The sequence below is a fragment of the Somniosus microcephalus genome, chromosome 16, assembly GCF_052327205.1.
Source record: "Somniosus microcephalus isolate GS21.2 chromosome 16, FLI_Smic_1.0, whole genome shotgun sequence".
NCBI classification, from domain to species: Eukaryota; Metazoa; Chordata; class Chondrichthyes; order Squaliformes; family Somniosidae; genus Somniosus; species Somniosus microcephalus.
In genome coordinates this window covers 11,510,777-11,525,325 of record NC_141002.1, presented here as the reverse complement: position 1 = coordinate 11,525,325, position 14,549 = coordinate 11,510,777, and the positions used below count along the sequence as shown (strand labels likewise).

The window sequence follows — 14,549 nt, the reverse complement described above, 5'->3', positions numbered from 1 at the left end:
TTTCTATGTTTCAATGTTTGTAAGGGAACTGCATCTATAAATAAACTAGCATGGTGATCCAGTGAGGAATTGCATGGAGTGAGGAGCAGGAACTGTGTCTAATGTCAGGTGTGAGTGTGTGTGTGAGAGAGAGAGAGTATCAGGAGAGGTCACTCCCAGTCACACAGCAGTACGACCTGCACCTTTTGAAGATGCACCGATAGTTATAATGGAACAACAGGATATCAATTTATTTACAATCCATAAAATTACATATTTACAAATCATGTTGAACGGATGACAACTTTGCTGCTAAGAGGAGGTGGAGAAGGTTGGTGGCCTGAGCGTTTAGTCTTCAGTCTGATGATGAACAGCAGCAGTTCTTTGTGCAGATGTTCCACCAGGTGACTCTCCAGGCGGGTTGGACACGTTCTGACTGTTGGTGAAGTAAACATGCAAAGGCCACTGCATGTGCTCGCAGTTGTTCCTGGGAGTTCTGGAAGAAGGACTTGCAATCCGTGGCATATGAGGTGATCTGTTTGGGGATATCTTCAGCCAACTGTCGTGAAAGGTCTCTTAGGAGGTTCATAAAGCCCCTGGTGGGCTCCTCCTCATACTTGCCAATCAACAAGGAAGCCTCAACAGATCCAATGAGTGGGAAGAACAACAAGACCTAGTGAGCTCCTCACTCTTTCCATCCAGGTGCAACAACAAGCGCACCAGGTTGGAATGGACATGTCGGCAGAAAGAGGATCTGGAACCTCCGATCCCACACTTGGCCAAGATCCCCAAAACACCGAACGCTTCAGCCTGCACTCTATCAGACTCTGCCTCAAATAGTGGCTGAATCCTGGCGAGGATTTTCTCTACAAAGGGTTGGATATTGTATGCTCGCAACTGAATTAAGTGCTTTGAGAGGCACGACAGCACCTCAAATATTAGAACCTCTTTCTGGTTCTCCATGTTCCCCCAACAGAGTAATCATTGTGCACGTCACTTTCCGAGACCAACTTTTAGTCTTGGGATGTGCTCTGATGCTGGACAGGCCTTTGACACACAGCAACTGGAGAACCAGAGAGCAAACATCTTAGTAATCTACTCGCCAGAATGTCTGTGAGCTGCAGCTGTGAAACCAGTGGAGATTTTAACAGCTCTCCAAAGAAGGAAGCCACGGTGACTGCCTGACAGTCTTGGACCGTAAGGATTTGAGCTGCCAGCTGTTTTACAATGCCAGTCAGACTGGGGCCAGCATATCTCACCATTGCTCTGGCCAACAGAACCCCCTTGTCAGACTTGCCGAGATCCATCATCTGGTCCCATCCCCCACTTTGCACCATGTCATTAAGCACAGCTTCATTATTTGTCTGAGCTTCCAGCTCCTTCAGTGTCTCCACACAGTTCACACACACATTGCTGCTTTAAGATGTTAGAGGCTCAACTTAGAATTCTCTCTGCTGCGGTTGACCATCAGGAACAAAGCCACTGGCCAGACAAACATTAACACATGAGCTAAGATGAATGAGCAGGGTACTAAATATCTGCGGGAATAACGTAGTCACCACCTTTGCCGACTCGGGCTTAGTTATTATCTCGTGCAGCCCACAGATGGCAGCCAGGGATTCAAGGTATGAATACTGGGTTGTGTTATCTCTGACGGGATAGGTTCTGCTTATTGTAAATCCTAACTGTTTGTTCAGTGTGTCCAGCAGCTCTCCCATTGTACTCGTGGTACATTCTGTGTCCTCGGACAGTGATCGACACACGTCACTGACGTACTTGTCCAAAGGGACGGGGTAGGTGAGGAGACAGGACACAACTGTTGCTCTGTTGTGTGAGGCCAGTATGGCGATATTCCGTAGAACTGAAAGTTTCACGTTCTCATAAGGAACTGACTGCAATTTAACGCTCAGCACGTGAAGTATCTCTGAGACCTGATCCCGAAGTTTACTGCCACGTTTTTTAATGACGTTTTGCAGGAGCACAGCGGCTGCACTGGAACAGCTGGGGTGTTGGTCGCACAGTCCTTTGAGTGCCACGGAGAGCAAATTGCCCAGCTGGTCATGGGGCAAACACTTGGAAATGACCTCTGTGATCTGGCAGCATGCTTGAAAGAGGACTGAAGTGTTAAGTCTGTGAATGATTGAGACACGGACTAGCAGGAGTGAAACAAACAAGTCTTTACTGGTGAAAGGCGTAAACGAAACTAACCAACAGAGGCTCTCTAGCGCCTTTTATACAGGGGTGGTCACTGCCGGTATTGCAGTCTGAGACCAGTTATTCTCTTAAAGGTACATACACAACAATTCCTCCCCTTTTAGATAAACAGTACATAACATTCATTTAACACTAGCGATAACGAATTACAATCACAATTACTGTTGCAAGATACATTGGTTAAGTTTAAGCAATTATAAGTTCAGTCTTTGAGGAGGCTTCCTGATTCTGTCTGGATAACACCTCTTTGGAGTATCAGGTTCTTCTGGCAATGTTGAGTCGAAATCAATGTCGTTGTTTGGTTCATCTGCTTCCAATATTACCGGTTCTGCGGTAGCTGCAATTGGAATGTCGATTTCATTACCAGGTGTATCAGATCATGGTGTGGAGTTGACGTTTTCCAGTGACTCTAGAATCTGGTCAGCATGGCGTCTTACAATGCTCTCCCCAACGTCCACGGTATACATGAGAGGTCCTTGTCGTGTACAAATCGTTCCTGGCTGCCATTTCTCAGTGCGGTAGTCCCGGGCCAAAACTGGTTGACCTATCTTAAAACTCCTGGTCGGCCTTTCATTCATATTCTGAAACTACCTGTTCTCCACATCTCTTCGGACGTTTGGCTTAACCAAATCCAAGCGGCATCGTAGTCTTCGATTGAAGAACATCATGGCTGGGGTTTGGTTGGTAACCACATGTGTCGCATTCCGGTAGGCAAACAAGAAGTTGTCCACCTTGTGTTGTAGGGGTATATCTTCATTACACATTGCCTTGATAGCCTTCTTGAATGTTTGGACAAACCTCTCGGCCAATCCATTAGTGGCTGGATGATATGGGGCAGATGTGTAATGCTTAACACCATTGTTCTTTAAGAACCTCCGGAACTCTTCAGACACAAACTGTGGTCCATTGTCAGAGCAAATCTGTTCAGGCAGCCCATTCCTGGCAAATATGGTTCGTAAAACTGCGATAGTTTTTTCCGTGGTGGTTGAGGACATTTTTATTATCTCTGGCCACTTTGAATGTGCATCCACCGCAATTAAAAACATCGAGTCCATGAAGGGACCAGCAAAATCAATGTGCACCCTTTGCCATGGAGATGAGGGCCACTCCCATGGATGCAGAGGAACTTGTGGTGGGGCGTTTTGGACCTTCTGGCATCCTGCACAACTCTTGGTCATCTCTTCGATTTCTCTATCGATTCCCGGCCACCACGCAAACGCTCTGGCTAAGTTCTTCATTTTTACCCCACCCAGATGACCCTCATGAAGCTCATTGAGCACTCTATCCGTCAACTTAGGTGGAATTACTACTCTGGATCCACACATCAAGGTTCCTCTGCACACTGACAGCTGTTCTCTTCTTGACAAAAATGCTGGCAGCAGTGGTTCGCCATGTGCTGGCCATCCCTTCACCGTTAAATCATAGACCCGTGATAGTGTCAGGTCATTCCGTGTTTCCTTTTCTATGTTTGCATTCGTCACAGGGAGACATTCGACTATGGTCGAGTGGAATAACTCCATTGGATCCACTGCAAGGTCTTCTTCTTCCACCGTCGGCAACAGTAGACGTGACAATCCATCAGCATTTCCATGCTGTTTAGTTCCCCTGTACTCGATGTCATATTGGTGTGCCCCTAGGAAAAGGGACCATCTCTGCAGCCGTTGTGCTGTCATTATCGGTACGCCCTTCTGAGGGTTGAAAATGGAGACAAGAGGTTGATGATCGGTTAGTAGAGTAAATTTTTGACCGTGCAGATAGTGATTGAACTTCTTCACCCCCCACACTAGGCTGAGGGCCTCTCTGTCAATCTGGGCGTAGTTACGCTCGGCAGAAGTTAACGAGCGTGACGCAAAAGCTATCGGCCTCTCCAAACCATCAAGGAATTTATGTGACAGTACCGCCCCAATGCCGTAGGGAGACGCATCACACGCCAGCCTGATTGGCAGTGCTGGGTTGTAGTGAGCCAATACTTCCTTCGAAGTGATTAAGTCCTTACTCTTCTGAAAAGCACGTTTACAATCATCGCTCCATTTCCATGCTACCCCCGTTCGTAGCAGGGCATTCAGTGGATGCAGAATTGTCGACAAATTCGGCAAAAACTTATGATAGTAATTCACCAACCCGAGGAATGACCTCAGTTGCGACACATTTTCAAGCGCTGGGGCCTTAACAACTGCTTCAATTTTGTCAGGCGACTTATGTAACCCCTCTTCATCAATCACGTGGCCACAATACGATATCTGTTTCTTTAAAAATTCGCACTTGGGGCGGTTGGCTCGCAGCCCATGTTCCCGTAGTCTAGTGAGCACCTGTTCTAGGTTGTTAAGGTGTTCACTGTCATCTTCACCTGTTACAAGGATGTCGTCCAAGTAACACTGAGTCCCCAGAATCCCTTGCAGGACTTGTTCCATCGCTCTTTGCCATATCGCCGGAACCGATGCTACTCCGAATACCAATCGATGATATTGGTAAAGACCTTTGTGAGTGTTTATCGTGAGATACTTCCTAGAGGACTCTTCAACCTCCATCTGCAAATATGCTTGTGCTAGGTCAATTTTTGTAAAACGCTTCCCTCCAGACAGTGAGGCGAAGATGTCTTCTATCCTTGGAAGAGGATATTGTACTGTGTGAAGGACAGGGTTCACCGTCACCTTGAAATCCCCACAGATGCGAATCTTCCTTGGCTCTCCGGACTTATTGCTTAACGTTTTTTTCATGACAGGAACGATGGGTGTCGCCCACTCGCTCCAGTCCACCTTAGACAACACGCCCGCCTTCTCCAGATTCTCCAGCTCTGCCTCGACGGCTGGACGAATTGCATATGGTACCGGTCTCGCTTTGAAAAACTTGGGAACTACATTCTCTTTTATTTTTAACGAGGCGGTTACGCCTTTAAGCGTGCCCAGTTCTTGTTGAAATACCTCTTTGGCGTCAGCTAAGATTGTTGACAATCGTCCAAGAGTGACGTCTTCACCTTTTTTACCGTCCACCGTCATTGCATGAATGGAATGCCAATCTAAGTTTATCTTCCTGATCCATTCCCGTCCCAATAACGGTGGTCCACCATTTGGCAGTATGTAGAGATACAATTTCCGTATTTTCTTGCCATTGTATTCGACAGGCACCCTTATTTTTCCTCTGGGGTATACTTTTTGCCCCGTATACGTCGTCAAGACGATGGATGTCTCTCTCAAGGGTATGTGTGAAAATAGCCGCTCATAGTCTCGTCGATTCATGACGGTTAGCGCTGATCCTGTATCCAATTCCATTTTAACTTGGGACCCTGCTATCGTGAGGGTGACCCAAATGGTTCGGTGATCCTCTTTTGCGATTACATTGTGAAGTTTGAGACAGCTTAATCTCCTGTTCTCGGATTCACTATCGCTCATCTGGTCTTCGGAACTACTGTCCGTCATCTTTTGTACTTTCTTGTATGGTTCCTTAGTAGCCTTTTTGTTGTCGCTGGTCTTCTTCCCAGACCTACAAACTCGTGCAATGTGTCCAATCTTCCCGCATTGTCTGCATATTTTGTCTTTGGACCAGCAGTCCTTCTGGTCATGGTTAGTTCTGCCGCAGCGATAACATTTTGCAAATCCCCGTGTCATTTCGTGGGTGCTGTATTCCTGTGGTTTTTGTTGAATTTCTGCAGCTCCCCTGGCTGCTGCTTCATACGATACTGCCACGCTGAAAGCCTTATCTAGCGTCAGCTCTTTTTCTGCGAGTAACTTCTTCTGTGTTCCTTCACTCAGGAGTCCACAGACAAATTTGTCCCGTAGGGTATCTGCCAGTCCTGCTCCGAACTGGCAGTGTTTTGATAGCTTGTGTAGTTCCATAAGATACTCAGTATTGCTCTCATCTTTGTGCTGAGTTCTCCTGTGGAATTTAAATCTTTCTGCTATCAACAGCGGTGCAGGGTTTAAGTGCTCCTGTAGAACAGCAACAATTTCGTTAAAACTCTTCGCCTTCGGTTTGGCTGGAGTAATCAGATCCCGCAATAGGCCGTACGTTCTAGCGCCCATTACATTTAGCAATATTGGTGCCTTTTTCCCCTCCGCTATTTAATTTGCCTCGAAATATACCTCGACTCTTTCCACATACGTGGTCCAGTCCTCTAATGTATTATCCAAAGCAGTGATGCAGCCAGCCTTCGGCATCTTGCAAATCTAAAATGGCGCCTCCCGCGCTTTTCCTTCTTCCCCGCTGTTGTTAGCGCTGCTTTCCACGGTTTCTTGCGCGTATTCTTTTTCTTTTATTATTTTCCCGTCGTGGAGCGGACCCTCTGGAACACTTCCCTCCCTCTTCTGAGGTCCGAACACTGCCCAGCTTCGAAACACCGGCCGCGCCCTGTATGCTCCACCCTCTCTCTCTCTCCTTGCTTCCTGACTCGCTGCCCGGCCCCGTTGCAGCCCAGGAAGGATCAGAGCACTACCTGCCACCAGCCCGATTAGCTGGGAAACTACAGACCGAGGAACCCAGCCTGGCTCTGGAAAGTCGCTCCTGCAAAGCCTTGAACCCGATGATTGACGGTCGACGCCCGTTCCTCGAGTTTCAATGGACTCTATTTTTTTTTTTCTTCCGACCTTCAACGTCGTCGGAGCTGCTGCTGAGTTGCAGGTAAGCTCTTTCTAACTCGTCGCCAGTGTTAAGTCCGTGAATGATTGAGACACGGACTAGCAGGAGAGAAACAAACAAGTCTTTAATGGTGAAAGGCATAAACGAAACTAACCAACAGAGGCTCTCTAGCGCCTTTTATGCAGGGGTGGTCACTGCCGGTATTGCAGTCTGAGACCAGTTATTCTCTTAAAGGTACATACACAACATGAAGCATCAGGGTTAACTAACTGTTCCCTGACTTCTTTCAGAACCTCCAACTGCTCCTTTTGCTGATCCAGATTGGTGCCTTCATACGATAACTGAATGGAGAGGATGATGTACAAGGAGTCCAGAGCCATCTGTCGAACGGGAAATGATGGGTCTGCACAACGCGGCATCAGTCGTCCAATCAGAATTCCCGTGTTATTTCCAGCCGCTACATTCTGAACATTGAGCTTCTCCCAGTAACATTTCAGGAGCTGTAAGGTTGTGTCCATGGCTCTCTCTCATTCATGAGCTTTTGCTGAAATGATCCAGACTTCTACCTGATTGAAAATTACCTCCAGTCCTTCAGGGGACAGGTCCTGAAGCAGTAATTGCTTCAGGAGCTCTTGCAGTGAACTCATGGTTTGGGTATAAAGTGTTGCCATGTCTTTTCTGTTACTATTCATGTCTTTGACATTGTCCAGTTCTGAAGGTAACAACACCGTTGTGCGGGTCTGACGGACCACTCTCCCAAACGATTTATAGAGAAAGCCTTTCTCTTGTGCGGCAAGGTGGTTGGTGTTGATCTCTTTATGTATTTCATTCGTGAGCTGACATGTCCATTCCTCGTCATCAATGATATTGAGAGTTCTGGACAAGACCAGCAGTAATTTCTCCTCCCATTCCCTTTGGGCCAGAAACTCCTTTGAATTCTTCAGTAATTGTTCAACCAATGACGGAAGCTCCTCTTCCCACCCTCTCACAGTTGCTGGGTGGATATTGAGGCTCAGGACTTGCATTAGCCTCATGGCCGCAGCTCCTCAGCTTCCCCCCTGATATGGGCAACAAGACACGACGAGGAGCCGGGTCAGCAGTGCATGGGCTTTAGGGAGATTGGCATCTTCATTGTAAGTGAGGAAAAACCTTTCACTGCCGGCTTGCAGTTTCTTTTTTCCAAGGTGTTCTGAACAATTACAGATTGTTGTTAAAGACTTGGTGTACTGGGTCATGGTGACAAACTCCAGTAAGAATGGCCAAAGGACATCCTCCATCTTCACTGCAGTTGTGATCACACACATCACTGTTTCACATACTGTGACTAATTCCTCAGTTGTTACCTGGTCTGGCTGATGATTGGGTGGTACCAGGGTCCCTGAATCAACAGATGCAGCACACTGTTAGATGACAAATTCCACCATTGCCTTTCCTCCCTCTAGCTCAAGGTAACCTTGCTGGGCCATGACACATATTACTTGGGCAATTAGCTTCTTCTCCTGATTGCTGCTCTTGTCCAGGAGCAATGGTTTTATGGCAGCCACAATCTGAGATTTCTTCCTCTCAAAATGTGAGGAGACCGATATGATGAGTTGCCTCAGTACATTGAGTGTTCCTAATCTTGTTATTTGGTCAGCGTTCCCCAACTGCGAGAGGAGAAATTCGACAATTGAGTCTGCATAATCTGGGACCAGAACTCTAAAACAGCAAAGGATCTTATTGCGTTTCTTCGCAGCAAAATGGTTATTATACCCTGCAAAAAACACATCTGCTGGTGGAGACTTTTAAGCAGATTGTCCATCTGTGTTATCAGCCCCAGATACCTCATATCTCTGTGGCAACATCCAGTACCCGGCACAGACACTCTGTGATGGAAAAATGCCCTGGTTGCTTCTTGTAGAGAGACAGGATGCCTGGAACTATCCTGGGCAGCTCTTCTTCTAGTGTGTCCTTGGGCAGCAGGGAAATGACATAGCCTACAGATTCTACTATTGGGATCTTCAATTCAGAGGACTCCTTCTCGAGCCACGTCTTGAGTAACAGATAGCGTTGATCTCGGTGGAGAAAGTATCTTTAGTCACGTTAGGGTCGGAGGCTTTCTCCATATTTCCCAGATAGATCAGGATGCTCTTGCTAAAGCTTCCCACTGCTGAGGCAAATGCAGTCTTCAGCTCAGCCTGTTTAACGCCAACGAATACTGGAATCATGATCCCTAAGATAGATTTTAGTAAAGGAACCATGCCGTATGTAAGGGGTTTTAGATCACAGAGGTTTCTCTCTCTAGAGGCCTCTCTCTCTTGCACAGTAAAACCTTGAGTGGTTCGACCCACTCGCCCCTTAGATTCTGTACTCTGGACTTTGGGACAGGAACTACAATGTAGAGAAAACTCTTGTAGACCAAGTTTGATGAAAACGAAATGAAATTTTATTGCAAATGGAAAAATAAATCAAATGCAAGCAGATAAGAGAGTACATGGGAGGGAAAAACACAAACAAATCATAACGACACAATACTAACTAAGGCAAATACAGGCATCTTATACTCTACAAAAATCATCATGAAATAAGGAAACACACGGAATATCGAGGGACAACAACTCATGTTAATTGTACCCTTAAATCCACCCCCTTAAACCTATCTAGATCTGATTGTGAAGGGCCAGAAAAATGCTCACCAATCCAACTAGGAAGTGCAAGGTTTTGAACCAGTCTGCGTTTGATCCTTTCAGGTGTTCCGTCTCCACGTGGATCATGGAGCCCCAGCGAGCTGCGCCACACCTCTCTCCTGAGGTGGGGGTCGGGGGCGGCTGGACACCGGCTGGCCTGGATGTCGGCGGGGTCGGCGATCATCGGCTCGACCCCGGTCAGAGGAGCCTTGGGCTGGCTCCCATCGTTTCTTTTGTTTATTTTTGTCTCTTCTCCCAAGTTGGGAGAGGGCCTCTCGCTTTCGTCAACGGCCCGGGGTTGGTCGATGATCTCCCGATGTTTGACCCCGGGGCGGGACGCCGGCTCGAGCGGTCTTCTTGATGGCGGCTTAGTCTTCTTCGTCTTCCTTCAATGGTGGAGAGGAGTTCGCTGATCTTCTCCCAAACCAGCTCCTCTTTACCCAGCTATTCTCCAACGACTCGCCTGTCCGACGACTGCAACTGTGACTCCTAACTGTAACAGTCTCCGCAACTGTAACTGTTCAACTCCAACTCCTCCAGTTATACTTTTCCTTCAGAAGCCTCCACCCCCCGCCCAAAATCAGGTTAGTCTTTGTTTAACTTTTGGTGGGCTGGGAGCACAGCGGGGTAATTATTATATTTTAAAATATTTTCGATGGCCGGTAAAGGCCCATCTCTGGTCTGGAATGACTGTCATTGTTTTTAATGTCCTGCTGATCTCGTTATCTAGTCCTTGGTGCTGTTCTCATGAATATGAAATTGTCCCCTTTTGTCTGGGTCAACATTTAGATGGCCTCTGTCTCCAGGACGATCTTGACTGGACCTGCATCTAATCCATATGTATATGTGTGGGTCTGGTTTCGTTCTCTCAGAAACGGCTTCCAGAACTTACTGTGGGTTGAATCCACAAAGCTGTCTGAGGTTTCGCAGGAACCATTTAAAAATGTCCCAATAAGCCGGTCACGTGGTATGGTGGCCATTTTGTATGCCCCTTTTTCTGGGCTTCTTTTAAAACAGTCTCTAAAATCATGGCCTCTTCTGCCATTTGACCCTTTATAATGTAAAGTTTAATTTTGCAAATCCTACACGTACACATTTTCCATTGACAGTTTTGTTAAGGTCTTGACCATGTACACATGCGGAAGGTGCCCGAGTTTGAAACTCTTTGCCGTCAACTGGACAACTTAATTTCTGAACCTGAAGCTCATGGCAACCAGGAGATTGCTGGCAGCTTTCTGGCTGTCAGCTTGTGCTCCTGTTAACATCGTCATCCACATTGCAGCCAAAGAGATAACTTTCTCAGCAAGTGCTTGGCTGATTTGATCAAGGGTGTCCTTGATGATCATCGCCATGGTCTCCAATACTACAACACCATGTGGAGCTGTCTGCATGGTGTGATGACACAGATAGTCATGGCAGCTCATTAGTACTATTTCTGGGTGCTGACGCCCCAGTGTCTGGAGGGTCTTTGATATTTTCTGCTGACAACTTTCATCTTCCTCGGCTATCATCTTCACGAGGGCAACTGAGAATGTTTCCACATTGAGGGACATTTTAGCAGTCAAATTCTACAACTCTTCAATATGAAGAAATGTTTCGACCTAATAATTTCTGTGAGTAATGATCAATTAAAGATTGTCTTTGTTCACTAACTCACAGTGTGAAATCAGGTCTCTGCTCAGATGTTGTTCCCTGACTTCTTTCTCTACAATAATTAACACTGTTCCTTTCCACAGTGTATCAAATTTGTTCTTGGTGATCTTCCAAAATTTGGATAGATTTGATGAAGGCACTTGTCTTGAAGCTCTCTCCTCTTTGCACTCTCATGCACAAATGCACAGTTTGGCCCATTTTGCTGTGTCTTGTCCACTCCTGTGCTTTCTGGGTTGTCATGGTTTTCATTGTGACGCCAGGTTACATAGTCCCTCAGTTGTGATGTGGCCCTGGGTCATGTGCCCATATAAATCTTGTCAGCTGTTTATGGCAGATTAAGGTGGGTGGTGGGGGTTAGGGCACAGACCTGAGATACAGACCATACGGACAAAGCAACATTCGCAACCCTTGGCAGCCATATTGGATCGAGCAGCTGTTTGTTCCTAATAAAGAACTCACCGCAACACAGACACTCAAAGTACTTGTGACAAAAGATTTAGAAATGGGAGTGTAGGACAGACATTTCTAGCAGAATTGCCCCCACATTGGGATGTTCATATGACTCAAATCAATTTTAAATACACTAGAAATAAAAGATCTAAACTCATGAGATCATTCCGCGTTTGGAATGGGAAAGCATCATTTCCAGCCCAGGTAATACGGGAGAACAGTAAGACTCCTTCACTCCAGTAGGATAGTCTCAAATAATATGGAATGGGTCAGATGGTATTTGTATTTGACTCGAAAGGATGAGTAAACACAGTTGTATGTTTGTACATTCATCACTGTCTAAACAAATGATTCCACTGTATTTATCTGCACTCCTCTAATTCTGGCTTCTTGAGCATCCCCGATTTTAATCGCTCCGCCATTGGTGGCTGTGCCTTCAGCTGCCAAGGCCCTAAGCTCTGGAATTCCCTCCCTAAATCCCAACATCTCTAACCTCCTTTAAGACGCTCCTTAAAACCAGCCTCTTTGACCAAAGTTTTGGTCACTTGCCCTCATATCTCCATATGTGGCTCCATGACGAATTTTGTTTTATAATGCTCCTGTGAAGCACCTTGGGACGTTTTACTACATTAAAGGCGCTATATAAATGCAAGTTGTTGTTGTTGTTGTGCCTTGCCAGGAAGTAAACTCTAAAGGGATTGAAGCTGCTTCATGATGTCATGGAGTTGTTGTGACATCAGAGCACTTGTTCCAGTCTTCTCTCCTTTAATATCCTTGTTCTCTACTGCCGACCACCCTGGTTTCTCACCCACACATCCTCCCTGATTTCCTCCTTCAGCCTCTGGACTCAGTGACTCCTCATCCTTGGTCATTTCAATCTCCATTTCAACTTCCCTTGCCCTCTCTCCTCTGATTTTACTGCCCTCCTGTCGTCCTTTAAACTCTCCTATCCTTATTCACGGCTACCCCCTCAACTTTGCCATCTCCACTGGCTTCATACTTCCATGGTCTCAATCACTGACAAGACCATCTCTGGCCAATGCGTTGTATCACCCACAACCCTCTACCTCTTTCCAACCCTACTTCCTTCTGCATCCACCCCTACAAAAAAAACTCTCTCTCATAGGAACAGGAGGAAGACATTCAGTCCCTAAGGTTTGCTCTGCCATTAACTTAGATCATTGCTAATCTGCACCTCAACTCCATTTACCCACCTTCACTCAATATCTCTTGAGACCCTAAAATTCTATTTATTTCACAGGATTACATAGGATATATGGCACAGAAACAGGCCATTCGGCCCAACCAGTCCATGCCGGCGTTTATGCTCCACACGAGCCTCCTCCCGTCTTTCCTCATCTAACTCTGTCAGCATAACCCTCTATTCCCTTCTCCCTCATATGCTTTGCTAGCCTCCCCTTAAATGCATCTATACTATTCACTTCAACTACTCCCTGTGGTAGCGAGTTCCACATTCTCACCACTCTTTGGGTAAAGAAGTTTCTTCTGAATTCCCTATTGGATTTCTGACTATCTTATATTGATGGCCTCTAGTTATGTGCTTTACCAGAAGTGGAAACATTCTCTCTGTATCCATTTAATCAAACTTTTCATAATTTTAAAGACCTCTAATAGGTCACCACTCAGCCTTCTTTTTTCAACAGAAAACAGACCCAGCCTGTCCATCCTTTCCTGATATGTATACCCTCGCATTTCTGGTATCATCCTTGTAAATCTTCCCTGAACTCTCTCCAGTGCCTCTATATCCTTTTTATCAGACAATTGGAGTTTTCAAGACTGAGGTCGATAGATTTTTTTGTTAGGCAAGGGTACCAAGGGATATGGAATAAAGGTGAGTAAATGGAGTTGAGATGCAGATCCAATTAAACGGAACAGGCTCGAGGGGCCGAATGGCCTCTTCCTGTTTCTAGAACCTCAATAATGGTTTGTCAGACTTATTTACTACATTGGGACCAATACTTGATCCAATGAATATTTTACCCTACATGCTTTGCTGCTATGCCAATACATTGTCTACATGGTCCTTTCAATACATTGATTATTCCTTCAATGCAAAAGTTTCAAAATAGATGACACAAGGAAGCAAGATTTAAATGACCCCCTCCCTGCTGAGGTTCCTGCTTATTGCTGGGACAGAGCACCACACTATCTACCAGAGCTGCAAGGTCATGGGAGTACCATCAGCTCCCAGCCAACACAACACCCTGACTTGGCCATTGTTTCTTGGTCATCGCTGGGCGTTTATTGCCCATCTCTAGTAGCCCTGAGAAGGTAGTGGTGGGCCTTCTCCTTGAAAGTTGTTTGATACAACTGTGTGGCTTGCTAGGCCATTTCATTTAAGTGTAAACCACGTTGGCGTGGGACTGGAGTCACATATAGGCCAGACCGGGTAAGGGCGGCAAGTTTCCTTTTACATAAGAAGCAGGAGCAGGAGTAGGCCATACGGCCCCTCGGGCCTGCTCCGCCATTCAATAGGATCATGGCTGATCCGAACCTAGACTCACATCCACTTCCCTGCCCGCTCCCCGTAACCCCTAATTCCCTTATCAGCTAGGAAACTGTCTATCTCCGTTTTAAATTTATTTAATGTCGCATATTTATTTTCTTACAACCATCCGACAGCTTCATGGTCACTTTACTGACACCAGATTTTATTTCTCTACCTTCACCACACGGACTGCAGTTGTTCAAGAAGACAACCCACCACCACCTTCTCAGGGCAACTAAGGATGAGCAATAAATGCCGGCCGTACCAGCGATGGCCACATCCAGAGAACAGTAACTCAGGTCACTATAATATTCAGTTAACCACCCTAGGGTTGTACAGCTCAAAGTGCTCTGTCTTAATTCAACCTGTTGCATCTTGACACTCTCTTGTGCTTTGGTACAGCATGTTGTGTATTAAACTGGAGTTATACTATACTCAATGCAAGCTGAAGGGGGTCTCGCACCTCAAGGCTTTAATGTGCTCGCTAGTCTCCTGTGTTATACTGC

The 14,549-nt window shown here is 46.2% G+C and overlaps 1 pseudogene; it reads right to left on the bottom strand.

Annotated features, from left to right (window-relative positions):
* Positions 1-334: 334 nt before the first annotated feature.
* On the bottom strand, positions 335-10,984 carry LOC147105979 (maestro heat-like repeat-containing protein family member 1; annotated as a pseudogene).
* Between the last annotated feature and the right edge of the window lie 3,565 nt (positions 10,985-14,549).